The sequence below is a fragment of the Palaemon carinicauda genome, chromosome 27 (genome assembly GCF_036898095.1).
Source record: "Palaemon carinicauda isolate YSFRI2023 chromosome 27, ASM3689809v2, whole genome shotgun sequence".
NCBI classification, from domain to species: domain Eukaryota; kingdom Metazoa; phylum Arthropoda; class Malacostraca; order Decapoda; family Palaemonidae; genus Palaemon; species Palaemon carinicauda.
This window is the reverse complement of record NC_090751.1, coordinates 45,988,670-46,005,578: the sequence shown is the minus strand read 5'-3', so window position 1 is coordinate 46,005,578 and position 16,909 is coordinate 45,988,670. Positions and strand designations below refer to the sequence as shown.

The 16,909-nt window shown below is 45.1% G+C and overlaps 1 long non-coding RNA gene across 2 annotated transcripts in view; it reads left to right on the top strand.

Annotated features, from left to right (window-relative positions):
- LOC137621182 (uncharacterized) overlaps positions 1-16,909 on the top strand; it is a 102,732-nt gene that overhangs the window by 46,714 nt on the left and 39,109 nt on the right. For both annotated transcript variants that reach the window (XR_011040160.1, XR_011040161.1), the window contains exon 5: positions 3,261-3,430. This is a non-coding gene — a long non-coding RNA (uncharacterized lncRNA). The remainder of the gene's footprint in view (positions 1-3,260; positions 3,431-16,909) is intronic.

Below are 16,909 nucleotides of genomic sequence, written 5' to 3'. Positions count from 1 at the left end.
AACAGCTGCAGCCCATCCTCATGTGCCAGCACTATTCATCAGCACAGGAAGGACTAAGAGGAAGGTCACCAAGAACACCATCTCTGCATGGATTCGTAGGGTCGTTGACCTGGCCTTAATCCAGACCCTCCTCCGTCACGTCGGCCTGGAGCACATGATGTCAGGGGCATAGCTACGTCCCTGGCCTTCAAAAGAAATTTTTCAGTGACGCAGGCTCTTCAAGTTGGGGTGTGGAAATTTCAAACAACATTCACATCCCACTTCCTGCAAGACGTGACCCAAAGGAGACTCGATACGTTCGCTATCGGCCCTGTGGTGGCTGCACAGCAGCTGGTTTAAAACCTCAAGCTTCTTAGTGGACAAGTAGCAGAAGGTTGAGGGCATTGTTACCCAGTTTTAGTCTGCATGAATGAAAAGGTTTGACTGGCCCTTATTCTTTTCCTCATCATCCCCTCTCTTGGGGAAAGCAGCATCCTGGGTTCTCTGCATAGCTGACCTCAAACCACTTCAGGTAAACCATGCTCCCTTGTGTTCCTAGTATTAAGATTAATACTGTTAAGTCCCCATACCCTGACAAGGTGGTATTGGGAAAGGCCTAGTAGTCTACAAGTTTCCATCTAAAGAACTTCAGAACAACTTCCTAGGACGAGTCACACTTCTTCATACCTTCACACACAGCTTGCGTAGGCCACAGTCCTTGCGTAGCAAGGTTCTAGCGAGGTGCAGGGACTCCTTATTTCTTGGGTGCTCACACTCTCAAATAACAAGCCCCCGGGCAAAGCCCAAAGCCAGACTGGCTGGGACGTCCACCCTTCCTAATGGGTGAGTCACCCCTATTAAATAGCGTGGTTTGTATTCCAGTTACGGAACAAATGGCAAATTCGTAGCAAATTTTTATTTTTCCTAACTATACAAACCTTAGCTATTTAACCAAACTTGCCCGCCAGCCCTATCCCCCTTTGAAGTCCTACCTCCAAGCAAAGTGAGCTCAAGCACAGGTGTGTGAGAGAGAGGGGAGTAACAAGCTACCCTCCCCTACCCCCCTCTAACTAGCGGTGTGGGTAGTAAACCCTCTTTAAAAGTTAATGGCTCGTCATTTCAGCTACGCCGAAAGTAATACCCCTATTAAATAGCTAAGGTTTGCATTGTTAGGAAAAATACAAATTATCTACGAATTTGTCATATTTTTGACTAGAATGTCTCAAGTTCTCATAAAATTATTTCAATCTCCATACAAAAAAATTTTCACACCTGTCTGTCCAACCTCTCTTCTCTATTTAGCGTCTGTATTGAGAGGGAATTGCACTTGCTGTGATTGGAGTTTTCAAGACTAATTGTGGGTGCTTTGGTAGTTTTGCTAACTACTCGATAATGTTTGATTCCTTGAGATACTGGTAGATATTCTTAAAATTGATATGGAGGACATTCTCTCGCACTCGAAGAAATTAGCACATGGATTCCAGTGGTGGGCTGGTTTCTAAAGAAAGGCATGTCGGCAGTTTGGTATGATTAGAGGGGTGATGATTATTATATTGCTATATACAAATCCCTCGTATTGTCGAGGTAAAGTACCATCACTTCGGGGTAGGGTAGTGTGTGGATGTTCAGGAGTTAGCTCACTGGTGTCATTGGTGGAAAATCCCATAAAAGCTAATTGTGTCTTTAATAAGGTCAGTCAAAAAATTTTCTATGTTACTAATTTTAATTTTTGTTAATTCTTATTATCATTCTCCCTCTTAAAGTAAGATTTGAATGATAGTTTCCCCTTCCCCTAGATGGCCTGGCAAGTCGCCACTCTTTGAAGAATCTCTACTTCTGTCGGTAAGGAAAATTTTTACTTTTCTTTGGCTGTATCTTCCCTTACTGTTGTTGACTTGAAGCACCTGCACCTCAAGTGTCCATCAAATGAAACCTTTCATTCCGTCTTTATTGGGATGCTAGGGGGATGAGAAATTCTGGCAGTATATATGACAACTTGGTTTACTATTTTGAGACCTGTCAGGGAGATTGAAAGAATAAAATTTAACTTGTTTAACTCGGAAGGACTAAGATAGGTTATATTACTTATGGTAACCCTTCCAAGGAAATATCAGGGTAAAAGCACACCTGTAGGGCCCAGAAAGTCATCTGGAGGAATGGTACATGAAGAAACACATTAGGTATGTTTAATAATGGACTGTAAAAGGAGAAACTGATGTTGAAATGTTGCTGGTACTAGCCTCATTTGTAGAATTGGAGGCTAGATAGTGTTGAATGGTTGTGCTTAAAGCAAATTGTAATATGAATATGAATTTAATGAATGAACCTATATTAATGTGGGTAAGAGTAAGGTTATGAGATGTACGAGAAGGGAAGGTGGTGCAAGGTTGAATGTCATGTTGAATGGAGAGTTACTTGAGGAGGTGGATCAGTTTAAGTACTTGGGGTCTGTTGTTGCAGCAAATGGTGGAGTGGAAGCAGATGTACGTCAGAGAGTGAATGAAGGTTGCAAAGTGTTGGGGGCAGTTAAGGGAGTAGTAAAAAATAGAGGGTTGGGCATGAATGTAAAGAGAGTTCTATATGAGAAAGTGATTTTACCAACTGTGATGTATGGATCGGAGTTGTGGGGAATGAAAGTGATGGAGAGACAGAAATTGAATGTGTTTGAGATGAAGTGTCTGAGGAGTATGGCTGGTGTATCTCGAGTAGATAGGGTTAGGAACGAAGTGGTGAGGGTGAGAACGGGTGTAAGAAATGAGTTAGTGGCTAGAGTGGATGTGAATGTGTTGAGGTGGTTTGGCCATGTTGAGAGAATGGAAAATGGCTGTCTGCTAAAGAAGGTGATGAATGCAAGAGTTGATGGGAGAAGTACAAGAGGAAGGCCAAGGTTTGGGTGGATGGATGGTGTGAAGAAAGCTCTGGGTGATAGGAGGATAGATGTGAGAGAGGCAAGAGAGCGTGCTAGAAATAGGAATGAATGGCGAGCGATTGTGACGCAGTTCCAGTAGGCCCTGCTGCTTCCTCCGGTCCCTTAGATGACCGCGGAGGTAGCAGCAGTAGGGGACTCAGCAGTATGAAGCTTCATCTGTGGTGGAAATGTGGGAGGTTGGGCTGTGGCACCCTAGCAGTACCAGCTGAACTCGGCTGAGTCCCTGGTTAGGCTTGAGGAACGTAGAGAGTAGAGGTCCCCTTTTTGTTTTGTTTCTTGTTGTTGTCGGCTACCCCCCAAAATTGGGGGAAGTGCCTTTGGTATATGTATGTATGTATGTATCTTATTTCAGGGTGCTGGCATGTATGAATTGAAGGAAACACAATACTGATGTCGTCACAAAGCCAAATATTTAAAGTTTAACTGCAGTTACTATGCAACTGCTGATGTGACTAAATTTAACATGCTTAGATTTTGAAAAATTGGACAGAAGTGATTGGAAAATATTGCTGCTGGATAAAGGTGATGTATATTTTTTTTTTTTTTTTCATATACCTAAAATTATATGAAAGTTGATTTTGTTGCTCATTGAATTATATTCAAACAAAAGTTAGATAATTACATATAGGTAACCAAACTTATGAGTAAGCTTTTAAAGGGTTGATTTTCCAGGGAGTTAAGGTTTATCATTATTTCCAGGTCCTATATAATGTTGAAAATAGAATCTTAATGTTTTTATCCAGGAAATGTCTAAAATTTAATTATAATCAGTGTGATAAATATTTATTGACTTTCCTGGTAGCATATTTTCAAGTTAATTTGCATTAGTTAGCGCATATAATCAAAAGAACAGATGAAAGATTTGTAGCTACATTGATCATCTGGACTTGCAAGTCACAACCCTTGTTTTTAAAACAGCATATTAAAAAAGATACATTTTTCAATGATTAAACTTATGAAACCTTGGATGGAAAAATATAATTTTTCCACCAACCCTATCCACTCACTCTGGTTTCAGTGACAATAATTACAAGCTGCAACTCGCTATTTCCTGTCCAATCTCTCTACTTTTAGTTCATTTCCTTAAGTGCAAAGTTCATGAACTATAGATAAAAACCCTTGGCTTACATTTTTGTATATTCAAAAAAAGGGCGGGAGCTCACGTGCTGCACCACACGACCTCAGGCCTCTGGTCAGAGTCAGAAAAGTACCTCCACATAAATCTCCTAAAGATGAAGGCCGTCTTTCTTGCCCTTCAACAGTTCCTACAGTACCTGGCAAGTCACTCTGTGGTGGTGATGAGCGACAACACCACAGTAGTGGCCTACATCAACAAGCAAGGAGGTACTCTCTTGCAGCAACTATAGATTTGATAATAGGATTTGTTACTTTTCTCTAGGTTCAGATTGAAGATTGCTTGGTAACATTCTGCTAAGTTATGGTCACCATTTAAAAAATGTAACTGGCAAAGGTTTAGAGTGCAATTCTTTAGTTCTCTAATCATTTTAGCACTGAAATACACTAATACAGTTTTTAATATATTAATAAATGGCTTTTGGCAAAGGAAAAACCTACGGTACATTTGCTGAGGTGTAGTGTGGTCCCCAAGAAGATTGGTGATAGGATTGCCTGTTCAAGCCTTTACCAGAAGAGTCCTGGGAGACTACACAGTACATTTGCCCCCAAAAATACACCAGGTTTATTGCATAATTCTTTAAGTTTTAATCAATCTGCATATTTTGATATTTAAGATCCCTTTCGGTCCTGCGGACCTTCAGTGGTGGGTGCAGACGAGAACCTATGAAGGGGAGTGGATCTTCTCGTCCTCCCCCCGGATTTGATGCTGTTTTCGGACGCCTCAAAGAAAGTGTGGGGCCCACGTTCTGCACCACAGGACCTCAGGCCTCTGGTCAGAATCAGAAAAGTGCCTCCATATAAATCTGCTAGAAATGAAGGCCGTATTCCTGTCCCTTCAACAGTTCCAACATTACCTGGCTGGTGTCACTGTGGTGGTGATGAGTGACGACAACACAGTAGTGGCTTACATCAACAAGCAGGGAGGTGCCTTTTCAGAGCAGGTATCCCATCTCGCAGTAGAGATACTGAGATGGACCGAAGTCCACTTGATTCCACTATCGGCTCGCTTCATTCCAGGCAAGAGGAATGTGCTCGCCGACAGTCTGTGCGGAGCGTCTCATATAGTGAGTACCGAGTGGTCTTTGGATCATCTAGTAGCCAACAAAGTCCTGACTTTGTGGGGTTCCCCGACTGTGGATCTGTTCGCTACAGCGCTGAACTTCAAGCTCCCGCTGTACTGCTCCCCAGTCCCGGATCCCAAGACACTCTGGCAAGATGCCTTCTAACAATGGTGGGACAACATCAACGTTTACGCCTTTCCCCCGTTCTGTCTGATGAGGAGGGTACTCAACAAGACCAGAATATCGGTCAATCTCTCAATGACCCTTATAGCTCCACTATGGCATCACACGGAATGGTTTCCAGACCTCCTGCAACTCCTAACGGAACTTCCGAGAGAACTTTCTCCACGACACGAGCTACTCAAACAACCACACGCCAACATCTTTCACAAAGCCGTAGCTTCGCTTCGACTTCATGCCTAGAGACTATTCAGCATCTCCTCGCAGAGAGAGGATTTTCGCAACAGGTTGCGAACAGGATGTCTGGACACCTGCGAAGGTCATCTGCAGGGGTCTACCAGGCAAAGTGGCAAGTTTTCTGTGGTTGGTGTCGTGGAAGGGGTATCTCTCCACTCGATGCCACTATTCCAGCAATAGCAGAGTTCTTCGTGTATTTGCGAGAAGAAATGCGCCTTTCAGTCTCGGCAGTGAAAGGCTGTCACTCAGCCTTAAGTCTAGCCTTCAGGCTCAAAGGAGTGGACATTTCTTCTTCGCTGGAACTTTCCCTACTCATACGAAGTTTTGAACTTACCTGACCTCAGTTGGAAGTAAGACCTCCTCCATGGAACGTGGTTCGAGTTCTCTGGTCTCTTAAGAGACCTCCCTACGAACCATTACGCCAGGCTTCAGATCGCCACCTAACTTGGAAGACTGTGTTCCTACTGGCTTTGGCCTCAGCCACCCTCCCTACCCCCTGCTAACTAGCGGTGGGGTAGTAAACCTCGTTAAAATTCTAATGGCTCGTCATTTCAGCTACGCCGAAAGTATTTACCCATATTAAATAGCTAAGGTTTGTATAGTTAGGAAAAATAAAAATTACCTAGGAATTTGTCATATTTTGAAGCCTTAAGAGTGAACTGTCATGTGTGTATACTAAAAGTCTCGGTTCATGAAAACTGGTAAAGTTTTAAAGTTATTTGGGTCTGGAGCTGTTTTGCAAACAATGCTCAAATACTGGTTAATTTTCTTAAGTCTGTTCCCCGGTGTTATTGCTGTAAGCTTTTTGAGCTTCAATGATTTTGAAATTTTTTATACATTCTGTGGCTTTTAAGAGTTAGCAGATTGTGTGGTCCAATGCAAACTGTTGCCTGTGCTAAATTGTTTCAACTCCTATCCTATAGAATCTGTTTTAGAATGTAGGTTTCATTGATGCACAACTGGTTCTACCTATTTCAGGAATGTTTGAAAGTGTCTCACCAGATCTAGAATGAATTACTTTCCTTCTTCCTACTATAATGTATTTGCCATGTATTGTATGAAAAAAGTTCTGTGTATTGGGAACTTAGAAATAAACTTTGGATTGCGATCACCCTTAAATTTCTGTAACTTAACCTTTAAAATTAGTAGGTTTTTGCTTAATCCTAAATCCCTTTTCATTTAATATCCTGTAAGCGCACCAATTGTTTAGTTTTCTGTTTTGAGTTTGTAGAAAACTTTAATCTTTATTGTGAATCATTGAAAATGCAGTGCTGGCATTTAAAGTTTTTTTTTCTTTTTCCAGTGACGTTTGAATTCATCGTATTAGAATAATCCAAAGGGTCCATACGGCGGTGGTGATAAAGGATAAATGAAGTGATCGTTCTGATGTCTGAGGTTAGCTATACGTATTGTCTTCATACTTAAGACAGGCATTATATGCAGTTACTGTCCCTTTGGGATTAATTCCACCACCTGAGCTGTCTAAGAAGAAATATAGTTAAGGTTTATATGGTAGATGTATTTCAATAAGTTTAAGATTGTGAATGCTAAAGAGTACAGTAGATATTTTTGGTATTGGCCTAAGTTAAATGAGTCCAGTACCATACAGTACAAGACTACAGAATATCTTTTAGAAAATAAATGTAATGTATATTGAAAAATAAATTTAATGTATATTTGAAAGTCATTGCAGTTGTCTGAGAACTGGCTTGTGCCAGTACCGTATCTAAAATTTCGAGGTAAAAGCCTTATTTGGTGTAATGGTATTTTATTACAAAGGCCTACCTGTAACGGGCTGGCCATCAACAAGAGCTTCTGGCAGCCTTTTTGTTAAGGGTTGGTCTACATAATTTTCAGTGTTGAATCCTTGTGAGGGGTAAGTGTGCTTTCAGAAAGCGGTATTTGTTCCGTAACCAAAATACAAACCACGCTATTTACATAGGGTTTACTTTCGGCGTAGCTGAAAGGACGAGCCATTGGAATTTAACGAGGGTGTATTACCCCCGCGTTAGTTAGCAGGGTGGTAGGGGAGTGGTAGCTAGCTACCCGTCCCCCCTCACACACCGGTGAACTGCTTCACTTCACTTTTGGGTCGGACAATGAACAGACGTCTCTGTTCTGTCCTCGCATGGCAGCCATTAATGCTTTGTCTTACTAATTACTTATTTTCTTATACTTAATATATATGTAAACATTCTTATGTTTATGTATATATTTGAGTATAGAAATACAGTAAGTTTCCTTTTCAGTGTTTGTGCTGTGTGTGTGTAGGAAGTCCACTCATTATACGACTCTTCTCCGTGTGGTCTCAGGCCACTACGGTGACTTTTCATGGGTCGCGATCTCTCCCTTGGTCCTTCGGTCTCCCTTCGGCGGGCGCCGTGGGGAATCGTCATCGCTGGACTTTACTTATTAATATGTTTCTCTGCTGTTCCTCCTTCCCTACAGGGAAATTGGGAGTTTTGTTTGACTACGGTCTATCTCTCTCTCTCTCCTTGAGTTCGTTCACCCTTTTATTACAACTACGTATTACGGTAGCTTCCTTCCCGTTGCGGGTTGAATTGCTTCCATTTATTTTGTCTCAATTATTTTTTTTATTTAAATCTAATTGTATTTGTTGAATTAGTTGAATTACATATTTATAATTGTTATAATTCTGTTTTGTTATAGTTCTCCGGCTTCCCCCCCCCCCATTCCCGTGAGTGTCAGTGGGTTAGGAGGGTGCATTCCTACGTGTAGTTCTTATACAGGTATTGCTCGACTTACGGCCTATGCGAGAGAGGACACTCAGAGACTCCTCTTCAGAGGACTCCCCTGCTGTTGTTGCTGAAGGCTCAGTTCCCCCCTCCGAACATCTTCGAGGGGGCAGCTGAGTCCAACGGTCTCTCCTGCGAGTGTGTCTCTCCCTCGGGGGAGTTCACTAACAGAGACTCCTCTTCGGAGGACTGATGATGGTGCTCCTGTCCGTGGTCATCCTCGTCTTCAGCCGCAGAAGATCCTCCTCGATGAGAACACAGTTGCTGCTGCTTCTCTAGACCTGTCAGCAGTTCATTCGCGATCTTCAACACCTGCCAGATCTTCTTGTCTTCCTTCTCCGTTCCTGGATACAGTAGCGCTGTGGGCGCCTCCACCCCGTTTTCCAAACGGGCACCGGTCCCTTCGGGGCTAAGGGCTTATCTCACATGTGAGTAAGCCCTTTGGTGCCAGGTTTTTTTACCTGCAACCTTATTCTACTGCGCGCGAGCGCGCAGTAGCTCGCAAATGTTCCTGATGTGCGCAATGCGCGCCAACATTCGCCCTCGCGCCCACGATCTCCGTATCTGGGCGCAAGTCTCCTGCTGTGGACCAGTCTTCTGCTGAATCAACTCCTGATCGCCAACTCTTCTGAGACCTTCTGTGCGGCTACGCGTCATGCGCGCCTACGAACTCCTGAACGCCCACGATCGCCTGCTCACCAGTGCACATCTGATCACCCTTTCCTGATGTGCGCATTGCGCGCCAACGTTCGCCCTTGCGCCCACGATCTCCGGATCTGGGCGCAATCAGGGAGGTTGTTCTTCACTGAACTCCTCGTGCACCTGCTCGCCAGCGCGCATCTGCGCCCCCTTCCTGATATGCGCATACGCGCCATCGTTCGCCCACGCGGCCATGATCTTCAGATCTGGGCGCAGGCAAGGAGTTATTCCTTCGCCTCCTCGCCGACGATCTCTCATACGTCTGGCCGCGCATTTCTCCTGGCCACGCAACTACGCTCCTACGATCTTCTGGTTCCTGCTTCGTCACGCAGTTCAAGAAGTTCCTTCGCTAGCTCACAGGCGCTCACAGATTCTTCTGGACTCGCAGCGCTTCCACTTGACCGCTCCGCCCAGGAGATACCTAAGTTAGCGCACAGGTGCTCACAGGCATCCCTGGGCTCTCCTTACGCGCCAGCGATCTCCTACGCGCCCGTGCGATTCGTCGCCTGCGCGCAAGCGTTTTCAACACCAACGCTTCAATCGTCGTAGGTTTCCTACGCGCCCACGCGTAACTCACCAGATCTAGAATGAATTACTTTCATTCTTCCTGCTATAATGTATTTGCAAAGTATTGTATGAAAAAAGTTCTTTGTATTGGGAACTTGAAATAAATTTTGGATTGCGATCACCTTAAATTTCTGTAACTTAACCTTTAAAATGAGTAGGTTTTAGCTTAATCCTAAATCCCTTTTTATTTAATATACTGTAAGTGCACCAATTGTTTAGTTTTCTGTATTTGAGTGTAGAAAACTTTAATCTTTATTGTGAATTATTGAAAATGCAGTGCTGGCATTTAATTTATTTTTCTTTTTTCCAGTGACGTACGAGTTCATCATATTGAAATAATCCAAAGGGTCTATACGGCGGTGATGATAAAGGATAAATGAAGTGATCGTTCTGATGTCCGAGGTTATCTTTATGTATTGTTTTCATACTTAAGACAGGCATTATATGCAGTTACTGTGCCTTTGGGATTAATTCCACCACCTGAGCTGTCTAAGAAGAAATATAGTCAAGCTTTGTATGGTAGATGTATTTCAGTAAGTTTGATTGTGAATGCTAAAGAGTACAGTAGATGTTTTTGTATTAGCCTAATTTAAATTAATCTATTACAGTACTATACAGTACAAGACTACAGAATATCTTAGAAAATAAATTTAATGTTTAATATAAAATAAATTTATGTATATTTGAAATTGCAGTTGTATGAGAACTGGCTTGTGCCAATACTATATCTAAAATTTTGAGGAAAAAGCCTCAATTGGTGTAATGGTATTTTATTACAAAGGCGTACCCCTAACGGGCTGCCCATCAACAAGAGCTTCTGGCAGCGTTTTTGTTAAGGGTTGATCCACATAATTTTCAGTGTTGAAGCCTTGTGAGGGGTAAGTGTGCTTTCAGAAAGCGGTATTTGTTCCGTAACTGGAATACAAACCACGCTACTTAGTAAGGGTATTACTTTCGGCGTAGCTGAAATGACGAGCCATTAATTTTTAACGAGGGTTTACTACCCACACTGCTAGTTAGCAGGGGTGAGTGAGGGTAGCTTGCTACCCCCCCCCCCTCTCACACACCTCTGCTTGAGCTCACTTTGCTCTCGGCTCGGATGGTAGTCGGACATGTCCGCTCTCATCCTCGCCATCATTTGGCAGCTATTTAATACTTTTGTCTTTCTTTTTCTAATACTGTTTGTGAAGTTGGCCTCTGTGATTATGCGGACCTGCCCTGGGTTTCCCGACCGCCCCTGTGGAACATTCATGTCGGCGGTCGAGACCGATCCTCACGCCCTTTGTCCTTCTTGTAGGGGCCAACGGTGTGATAGCAACAACAGGTGTAGGGAATGGTCTACCTCCCAGTGGGAGAGGTTTTCGCAACGACGGAAGTAGTAGTCCAAACGGGATATTTCTCCTTCGAAGGTTTCTTTGATAGGAGAAAAACCCAAGGCCTCTTCTTCCGTTGCCCAAACCTCCTCCGAAGCTCCCACTCGGTCGGTCTCTTTCGAGAGACCGTAGAGTGGTAGCGTAGACCGATGTACTGTTTACCAAACTTGGGGCTCGAGAGATGACGTTGCTTCCCTTGCGAAGCAGCTCCACCTCTCTCCTCGGGGGAGAATGTCACTAACCCCCATTTTTCAGCTTTGGTCTTCCTTGGGGCTTACGGGTTCGCCCTCCAAGTTGGTTTTGCTTAACTAAATCCGATTGGGTGCCGCTGTCAAGCAATCGTCGTCACCGACAGAGATTGATCCTTTGTCTTTTGTCGACGTTGTGGTGTCAGAGGTATCCAATGCGGTATCACCCATCACCTCTACCTCTTCAAACCCTACAGTAGCTGATGGCTTAGTTTCTCCCGTCTCTGTTCAGCCTACGAGGGAGAAACTAAGTCCAACATCAGTCTCTCCTGCTAGTGTTTCTTCCCCTCGGGAGTTCACTTGCGGAGACTCCTCTTCGGAGGAATGCAGAAGGTCAGCTCGCTGACCCTACGGCCCCCAGAGGGCGCATTCATCACAAGGCTCACCTTCCTCTTCCCCAAAGAGGCCTTCCTTCACCTGCGATGAGGCGCCTCCTCTTTGGTTCAACATCTTCGATGCAGTCCCCCGCAGAGGAGCCTCGACAACAATCACCAATCACTGTTCCTGCATTGGTCCTGGACCTTTCTGCAGATCGTTCGCGATCTCCTTCGGTGGAAGGTCGTCCTTTTAAAGGACACGTCGACCTTCCACCCTGCCGACCTGCCGTCACCCTTCCTGCATAAACCTATCAAGGTTTCATCTGACCACATTAAGGCACGCCACCCAGATACGCGATATGCGCCAACGAAACCTCACGAATGCGCTCTAGTAGCTCGTCAGGCCCCATCAATAAACCCTAACACAGGGCATCATGGGCGTATGCGCCAACACGCACATACGTCCCAACAGGAGCACAGCTCCACTACGCGCTATGCACGCCCTCACGCACATACGCGCCCTCATTCCCCTGCGCGCCAGGCCTTGCCTGAGCCTAAGCATACGCGCCCACGCCCAGCTGCGCGCCAACTCACCTAGGCGCCAGCGCTCTCCTGCTCGCCAGCAATCTCCCGCGCCCCAGCGTTCACGCCCAGCAATCAACTCTCCTGCGCACCAACGATCTACTGATCTGGGCGCTACTGGGAAGTCAACTAAACTGACTTCTCCCACGCGCCAGCTAATACCATCGCGCCAGCCTTCTCCCGCACGCATCCGCGAGGATACGCGCGCGCACTCGCCTATCCTCTCCTACGGATTCGCGCCCACTAGCATCACAGGCTTCAACTGCGCGCCCATGCGCTAGGGATCTTTCTCCTGCGCGCGTGCGCCCTACGACTGGTACAGGCAGGAACGAACTCGTGCCTGCGCACTTAGCGGCTTGATCCTGCGCGACCACGCGCGTGCGATTACTCTCCTGCGTGCGCTCCTGTGCGCCAGCAGTCTCACGCGCGCCCGCAGTCGCACCAGCAGTGTCACGTGCGCCCGTAGTCGCACCAGCAGTCTCACGCGCGCGAGACTGCTGAACTACGCACGGTAAGGTCGCCATCTCCTCATTCCCCTCCCCGCAAGCGCATAGCACCGCGCATTGTGGGAGAAGGAAAACATTCAGAAGGGTCCAAGACCGCAAAGCCATTTCAGGCGAACCCACCAATGATGAGAACTCCTCCCAGGGTAGTGTGCTGAGTGTAACCCTTTTTGCACTAGCAATTAATGGGATATCCTCAGCCATTCCCCAGGATGTTCTCTCAACATTATTTGTGGATGATCTCTCAATATCATTTGCTGGCACTAGAATGGCAATGGTTGAGAGAAAAATCCAACTCTCTATTGATAAAATTATCCAGTGGGCTGACATGAATGGATTTAAGTTCTCGACAAGTAAAACTACCTTTGTCCATTTTTGTCGTATCCGGGGAGTACATCCAGACCCGGATATATACATTAAAGGTCAACGGATACCATGTGTATCGGAAACCAAATTTTTAGGTTTGATATTTGACTGTAGACTTACATGGGTTTCTCACCTAAAAGCGCTAAAAGCTAAATGTGTTGAAGCTCTGAATATCTTGAAAGTATTGTCCCATACATCATGGGGGCAGACCGCAATACTATTTTAAAATTATACAAGGCCTTGATTTTTTCCAAAATTAGTTATGGTTGTGAGGTATATTCTTCAGCCACCCCAAGCCGGTTAAAAATATTAGATTCGATACATCATGCAGGTATTAGATTGTCTACTGGAGCTTTTAAAACCTCGCCTATCCCAAGTCTCCTTGTTGATGCTGGAGAGTTACCTCTAGACCTTTACCGAATGTCTTCCATTCTTCGGTATTGGTTTAGATTGCAAAGACTCCCTAACTCTCTAGCCTTTCAGACTGCAAGCCTTGTAAGACAAGCATCATACTTTGAGTTGCACCCAAAATCTCCTCAACCTTATGGCTTTCGGGTGAAACGATTATTAAATAGTCTGGATATAATTAGAAATAAGGTACTTCCATTCAAGGTATCATCAACGCCTCCATGGAAGTTACCAGAGATATCTTTTTGTAAATATTTTATTGGAGATAAGAAGAATATGTCAGACATAGAAGCCAGGTCTCTTTTTAATGAACATGTTAAAGAACATAGAGGATCAACTTTTATCTATACTGATGGCTCCAAATCTGATGCTGGCGTTGGATTTGGAGTACATAGTAATGGTTTTAATTGTAGAGGTGCACTTCCTCTGACCGCTTCCATATTTACTACCGAACTGTATGGCATATTAACTGCTATTGAGAAAATAGCGTTGGAGAAGGAGGGTAATTTTACAATTTTTAGTGATGCAAGGAGTGTCCTTCAAGCTATGGAAGTTTTTAATTCTAATAACCCTCTAGTTTTAGAGATTTTAGAATGGCTTTTCCTTATTGGACGGAGAGGTATAACAGTTCAATTTTGTTGGGTTCCAGCACATGTAGGTGTGTCCGGGAATGAGAAGGCAGATTCACTGGCTAAGGAGGCTGCATCCGAGTTGCTGCCAAGAAGGTATCTCATTCCCTGTAATGATTTCTTACCTGACATCAAGAAATTGGTTTGCAATAAATGGCAACAGCAATGGGATAGTCAAGATGGCAATAAAATGAGGGAAGTAACAAATGACATATCTCCTTGGAGGTATAATATGATGCCCCGAAAATGGAGAAGTCTCTTTGTCGTCTCCGTATTGGTCACACTCGGTTGACACATGAGTTTCTGCTGAAGGGCCAACACCAACCGTATTGTGACAACTGTTTAGTACCTCTAACAGTAAGGCATTTGTTGACCGAATGCCCCAATTATAACATCTTGCGGAATAGATATTTGTTTGAGGCTCGAGGTGAGGGTGGCAGGTTCATCCTTGCCAAGATTCATGGAAATGATGTGTCCTACCATGCAAGTGGCATTTTTAGAATTCTTTCAGAAGCAGGTCTTCTGAAAAATATTTAACTTTTATGACATTCAATTTTTATGATTTTAATTGAATACTCTTTAATTTTTTATTTTATTTCATTTTTTACTTTTGTATACATAAATTAAATGTTACCGGCGTCAATGACCTTAGATGTCAGGATGCCTGAAAACTTTAAATCATTCATTCAATTCCTGTCCCTTCAAGGGGTATGTCTGACAGCGCGTCTTTCAGCCAACAGCCCTGGTTCGGTGCATTGATCAGAGTCATAACACAAGCCTGTCTTCTGAATTAGGGCACAGATCCATGGCTGCTTCTACCGTTTTGAAGAGAAAAAGAGGAGTTCCAGACGCAGTAACTTTCCAAGGGCAAAACTGACTCCACGCAGACCTTCGAGGCAGGTTTCTTCTTTCCTCCAGACTGTCTCTCCTTCCCTTTCGGACGAAGATTTCCCGTCCCCAGGGGAATCACGCGACGAGAGACTTTCCCCCATCGCACCAATGAGGGAAACCTCTCCTCGCGCCGAGATGTCTTCTCAGGCGGGGATTGAAAGGAACATGCCATCCTCGTCAATGTTGGAGTACTAAATCCTTCCCAGGAAGGAATCTAAGGACTCCAAAACATTGCCGAAGTCATCTACTAGGACTAGGATGGAGCCAGCTAACCACTCAGAGAACGTCCGCGACTCTCCCGAAGAAGAGCCTTTGGGGACAGAAGGAGACTTCGCTGCAAGTCCTACATCAGGAGGAGACCAGCAAGAGTCAGAACATAGGTTTTGGCAAGTTCTGACACTACTAAGGGCTCTCATCGGGTTTTCTGACCCAGAGATCCCTCCTCGAGAGGGCAAGGACACGGTCTTGGACCGTGTCTTTGGTACTCAGAAACCCTCCAAGACCAGACCAGTGCAGCACTGCCCTGGTCTCAAGGGGTTAATAGTACCAGGGACAAGATCTCTCTACGGCTCTCCGAGATGTCCTCCTCCAACCGTTCCAGTGCCACCAACAAGCTCCTCCCACCTCCTCGTGTACAGCAGAGGAGGTACTTCGAGATGCCTGAGGAGCTTTCAGCTCTTCCTCTTAACCACTTGCTGGAAGAGCTTACCAAGGGAGTCCCTCTTGAGAGAGACTCCAGGCGGCAGGTCTCATTCTCGGCGACAGAGATCCTTAACCAGGAGAAAGTTGCGAAATATTGGTTGGGAACCTTATGTATCCTGATATGTTCTGAGGATTTCTCCAAAGAACGTACCAGGAAAGCTATGGAGACCTTTCTTCTCTCAGGTACTCGCACGATAGTTTATGGCCCACCAAGTCTCGAACTTGTGGGCAAATACCATTCTGAAACGTCGGGATGCAGTAGCTGAGAGATTCCATCAGAAGGTCCCTAGCACAGAGATCAATAGGCTCAGACATTCCTCTCTAGAGGAATCCATATTGTCTGAGCCTAAGGATGTGGAACATGCCACTGAGAGGTGGAATAAGTCTCATCAAGACTCCCTTCTTCATAGGGCTTTAATATTCAAGCCCTATAAGCCTCCAGCACCACAGCAGTCCCGTCCAATCAAGACCGCTAGAACGACGATAGCAGCGAAGACCGTGGTGTCTAAGCCCTTTCCTGTCAAAGAAAGGAAAGGCAAAAAGTCTTCCAAGGGAGGCAAGAATCCTAGAGGGAGCAGCCAAATCCGTAAACGCTAGGATAGGCAGTCCCCCTGCATGTCCACCAGCGGGGGGATGCCTACAAAGCTGCTCAAACAGGTGGAAGCAACTCGGGGCCAATTCCTGGACAATCTGTGATCAGTCTAGGATATCGCATCCCGTTCATAACATCTCTACCTCCCCTGACGACGAATCCAGTGTCATTGAGCTCCCTTGCCATGGTATCGGCAAGAGGGCAAGCCCTTCGGACAGAAGTCCAGACCCTGTTGAAGAAGGGCTCTCTCCAAGAGGTCCTCGACGAATCTCCAGGCTGCTTCAGTCGACTCTTTCTTGTAAAGAAGGCGTCTGGAGGCTGGAGACCAGTCATCGACCTCTCAGCTTTGAACAAGTTTGTCAAATAAACTCCATTCAGCATGGAGACGACGGACTCGGTCAGACTAGCAGTAAGACCGAAAGACTTCATGTGCACACTGGACCTAAAGGACGCGTACTTCCAGATCCCAGTCCATCCGTCTTCAAGGAAGTACTTAAGATTCAGCCTAGACAACAGAAAGTACCAGTTCAAGGTGCTGTGCTTCGGTCTCTCCACAGCACCACAAGTCTTCACCAGTGTTCATCCTAGTATCATCTTGGGCACACAGGATTGGCATCTGTCTCCTCTGTTATCTGGACGACTGGTTAATCCTAGCAGACTCTGTGTCATCCCTTCTTCAACACCGAGACAAACTTCTGAGACTTTGCCAAGATCTGGGGATCATGGTAAATCTTGGGAAGTCCTAACTGCTTC